The sequence below is a fragment of the Myotis lucifugus genome, unplaced genomic scaffold (assembly GCF_000147115.1).
Source record: "Myotis lucifugus unplaced genomic scaffold, Myoluc2.0 scaffold_1449, whole genome shotgun sequence".
Taxonomy (NCBI): domain Eukaryota; kingdom Metazoa; phylum Chordata; class Mammalia; order Chiroptera; family Vespertilionidae; genus Myotis; species Myotis lucifugus.
The window spans coordinates 74,253-79,549 of record NW_005872497.1 but is presented as its reverse complement, the minus strand read 5'-3'; the positions used below and the strand labels follow the sequence as shown (position 1 = coordinate 79,549).

Below are 5,297 nucleotides of genomic sequence, written 5' to 3'. Positions count from 1 at the left end.
CTGAGGTCATCCAGCTAATAAGTGGTAGAGCTAAAAGTTAAAACCAGGTCTTCTCTAGCCGGTTTGGCTCAGTGGGTAGAGCGTCGGCCTGCAGACCAAAGGGTCCCGGGTTCGATTCTGGTCAAGGGCACATACCTTGGTTGCAGGCTCCTCCAAGGCCTGGGCCCTGGTCAGAGCATGTGCAGAAGGCAACTAATCGATGTGTTTTTCTCACATCAATGTTTCTCTCTGTCCTTCCCTCTTTCTTCTACTCTATCTTAAAAAAAAATCAATGGAAAAATATACTGGGGTGAGAATTTTTAAAAAATAATAATTAAAATAAATAAAATAAAATTTAAAACCAAGTCTAACTATTTAATAAATGGTGTTGGGACAAATGATCAGCCATTTGGACACAAAGTTAGATCCCTACCTCACACCATATACAATAAATGCTAGCCAAAGTAAAGGTGTAAAAGTAACACACACAAAAAAACCAAACAATATTTTTTAAAAATAGACAAAGATTTATCATCTTGGTGTGGAGAGATTTCTTAAGGCCTTATAGGAAACACAGAAAGTGAAAATAAAAAACCCAACAGGAAAATGATTTGAAAAGATGAACAGCCCTAGCCGGTTTGGCTCAGTGAATAGAGCCACGGCCTGCGGACTGAAGTATCCTGGTTCAATTCCGGTCAAAGGCACATGCCCGGGTTGTGGGCTCGATCCCCAGCAGGGGACATGCAGGAGGCAGTCAATCAATGATTCTCTCTCATCATAGATGTTTCTCTCTCTCCCTTTCCCTTCCTCTCTGAAATCAATAAAAATATTTTTTAAAGATTAACAGTTTGCAGAAGATGCTGCAGTCATAAATATGTAAAAAGATGAAACCCTCTCTGATGTTCAAGAAGATGCAGATAAAACACTAATAAGATACCATTCCCTGGGTTGGTAAAGCATTTTAAAACTGATCACATGGCTGTGGAAAAGAAATACGAACACTTTTTTGAAGTGGTATTTGGCAATATCTATTAATAAATGTAGCTCTGGGTGCTGGATACATGGTGTGTTCACAATGTGAAAATTAATAGAGCTCTCCACTCTACTAATTCTATTAACTCTATAAATTTGTTCTCTTAACTCTACAAAAAGTACATCTGAATACTGTTCTGTATGTACGTTATCTTTCATGCTTTTAAAAATAACTGAGACACAAAATGTACATATCCAATAACTCAGCAATACCAGTTATGGCATTCTTTTCTCCGTTTTCCAAATTGATAACAACAGCAAACACCCCAATTTATTTTTAAAATGGACAAGGGAGATGAACAGGCAATTGACAAATCCAAATGGCAAATCCAAATGGACAGCAAACCCAGAAAAATACTCATTCTCCTGAGTGTTCATAAAAATAAAAATGCCAATTAAAGTTACAAAGAGCTATCACTTCATGCCCATCCCAGATAATAAAAGCATAATATGCTAAGTGTCCGAATGGTCGACCGCTCGACCAGTTGCTATGACAGACACTAACCACCAGGGGGCAGACGCTCTGATTGGTAGGTTAGCTTGCTGCTGGGGTCCGGCCAATGGGACTGGACGAGAGGGGCAGGACACACCCTGGGACCCTCCTACAGTCCTTCCCCAGCCTGCCGGCCCCCATCGGCCCTATCTGGTGAAGCCACAGAAACTGTCCCTGCTACAGAGCAAGAGTTGCCACAGCCCCAGGCTGAGACAGGATCTGGAACAGAATCTGACAGTGATGAATCGGTACCAGAGCTCGAGGAACAAGATTCCACACAGGCAACCACACAACAAGCCCAGCTGGCGGCGGCGGCTGAAATCAATGAAGAACCAGTCAGTGAAGCAAAACAGAGCCGGAGTGGAAAGAAGGCACGGAAGGCTGTGTCCAAACTGGGTCTTCAACAGGTTACAGGGGTTACCAGGGTCACCATACGGAAATCTAAGAACATCCTCTTTGTCATCACAAAGCCAGATGTCTACAAGAGCCCTGCTTCAGATACCTACATGGTTTGGGGGAAGCCAAGATCGAGGATTTATCTCAGCAAGCACAGCTAGCAGCTGCCGAGAAATTCAAAGTTCAAGGTGAAGCTGTCTCAAACATTCAAGAAAACACACAGGCTCCAACTGTACAAGGGGAGCGTGAAGAGGAAGAGGCTGATGAAACAGGTGTGGAAGTTAAGGACATAGAATTGGTCATGTCACAAGCAAATGTGTCAAGAGCAAAGGCGGTCGGAGCCCTGAAGAACAACAGTCATGGGACTGTAAATGCTATTACGGAATTAACAGTGTAAGCACCTAAAAAGGAGGACCCTGTTTTGTGTGCTTCAAAAGAGTTACTGCAACGTGGTTCGAAATGTGTACTGTTTCTGTCATTAATAAAGTTGTGGCTTCTTGTGGGATGAACTCAGTGGGTGCTTGTTCTCTCCCCCCGCCCGAACCCAGAAAGCATGAAGACTTTAGAAATGAAAGCACATTTCTCTTAAGACCTCAGCTTCAGCTGAAAAGATTTAGTGCCACAGATGACCCCTTAACATCTCAGCCTTTTCCCTTCCTGTAAGAAGGCAAGTATTCTCTGCACCAGGCTATCTGTTAAGAACTTTTTTTTAATCTTTATTGTTGAAAGTATTACCTATGTCCTCTTTTATCTCCATTGACCCCTTAGAGCTCACCACAGGCCTTTGCCACCTATTGTCTAGGACAGGGGTGGGCAAACTTTTTGACACGAGGGCCACAATGGGTTCTTAAACTGGACCGGAGGCCGGAACAAAAGCATGGATGGAGTGTTTGTGTCAACTAATATAAATTCAAAGCAAACATCATTACATAAAAGGGTACGGTCTTTTTTTTTTTTAGTTTTAGTCATTTCAAACGGGCCGGATCCGGCCCGCGGGCCGTAGTTTGCCCACGGCTGGTCTAGGACCTTCTTGTCTTCAGAGATGACAACTGAATTGTTAAGTTTCTTGTTTTCAGTTTCTTTCCCAGATGTTAACCGTTATCACATGCTGATTCTTCTTTATTTAATAATCAGCTCCTTCTCTAACCTACAATCTTTCTGAACACTTTGGACCTTATCTTTCCTTTATGAGAGTCAGTGCACGTTGGTTACATTTTGACACCTAAGAGCTTGATAGAGGATTGGAGAGATTGCATAACAGATGTGATGAAATGACCACACTTTGTATAACATCGGAAGCTACCTTATGGAGGGAAGGATTTGGGCTATTATATACAACTAGAGGCCCGGTGCACGAAATTTGTGCACAAGGGGCAGGGAATGTCCCTCAGCCCGGCCTGTACCTTCTCCAATCTGGGAGCCCTCGGGGGATGTCCGACTGACATCCAGGGGAGTGGGCCTAAGCCGACAGTCAGGCATCCTTAGTGCTGCCACGGAGCGGGTGGGAGAGGCTCCCACCACCGCCGCTGCACTGGTCAGCCATGAGCCCAGCTTCTGGCTGAGCAGTGCTCCCCCTGTGGGAGCACACTGACCACCAGGGGGCAGTTCCTGCATTGAGCATCTGCCACCAGCCGAAACTGTCCGGCCGAAACTGGCTCTCTGACATCCCCTGAGGGGTACTGGATTGCAGGAGGGTGCAGGCCAGGCCGAGGAACACGGGAGGTTGGCCACCTGGGGAGGGACTGTGTGAGGGCTCCAGGGAGTGTCTGGCCCATATTGCTCAGTCCCAACCAGAGGGACCCTGCAGCAAGATAACCTACCGGTTGGAGAGTCTGCCCCCTGGTGGTCAGTGCACATCATAGCGAGCAGTGAAGCGGCCTTAGCATATCATTAGCATATTACACTTTGCTTGGTGAATGGCCAACCAGTCAACCGGACACTTAGCATATTAGGCTTTTATTATATAAGATGCAAACACTCTGCTCTCACACATTTTAATCTACAAAGTAAATTATGATTAGGGTAGCCTTAATCATGCTAAGACAATGAGTGAAAACCAGAACTGTACCAGGCAAACATACTTGTGATTACCCAGTTTATGATGAATATAAATAGTTCTATAGAAGTCCTAAGAAGAGTAAAGTCAAATTTTCCGGGTTTAGGTTGTTAATATGGGCGAGGGTAAAGCATGGACTAGGAAGGCTCCAAGTAACTTAGAAGCAAGAATCTGAAATGAGTAAGTGATATTACACCTAGAAGGAATGTTAGAAAGGAAGATTAACACCATGGAAGACTTTTGGATCTAAAATTCATAGACATTTTATTGAATCCAATCTTTTTGGTTCCTATGGGAGTATTATTTTAGTGATGTGAAAGCTGAAGACCAAATAGGTTAAATGACTTCCCCAAAGACAGTCACTAAAAGTATTGTATGTACCTTTCCTTTGTGGCAGGCTATCCTGGAGAAGCACAGATTGACTTCTGACTGAGAATGATGTCCTGCTTCCATTTCACTGGGATACAACAGATTCGTTTCATTCGGCTAACAACAGGCCCCTTGGCTGCCAAATCTGAGACAGCCAGTAATTCTCTCTTCAGGAAGAAACTTTGGGATATTAACTCATAATTTACTCATCCTTCCTTCTGTACAGTTAACAAACTGCCAATTCTTGGTTACTTTTTTAGGGTATTGTATTGTTCAGGGCTATTATAGCCACCAGCACTGTGGTTCTGTTTCTTCCCACCTCGAGGACCTTGCTAATGCTAACCCTTCCTTACATTGATTTCTGTCCCTTAACCATTTTTCCCACCGTCCTTGAAAGATACAACTAACTTCCTTTGTCACAGAATGATTATGGAGTGCATAGTTTAATAATTCCTTTTGAAAAGGAATTACTCCTTCCTGTTAGGTCGGAGAGAGCCCAGGATCAGATACATGCAGATGTGTGACGAGATAATGGACTCCCCCTGGCATTTCTAACAGATCAGCATGCCAGACACAGATACTGGCTTCTCCCTGAATCAACACGACCCCCACACAGATACTGACTCCTTCCTGAATACCTTGCTGACCCCCTGCAGCTGAAACTTCCTAAGCTGAATACCTCAGCTCATGTCCCCGCCCCTCACCCAACCACAGTATAAAAAAAGCGCCCCCCTCCCTGTTGGCGTGAGTCCATGTGCCCTGTCTTTGGGTTACGTGGGTCTCCCGGGGACGCAATAAACCTTTCCTTTTCTTTTCTTTTCTTTTCTTTTCTTTTCTAATTCACTCGACTCTTTATTTCTTATGCCACCTCCTGAGCCACCTAACCTAACATTTGGTGCCTCGAAACCTGGGTGGCGCGAGCACTTCATAGGGCCGTCCCTCCACAACTCGGGGTGCCCACCTCTCTCTCCT

The 5,297-nt window shown here is 44.5% G+C and overlaps 1 pseudogene; it reads left to right on the top strand.

The window, feature by feature from the left end:
* The first annotated feature begins 1,630 nt into the window (after positions 1-1,630).
* On the top strand, positions 1,631-2,321 carry LOC102419810 (annotated as a pseudogene).
* The last annotated feature ends 2,976 nt before the right edge of the window (positions 2,322-5,297 follow it).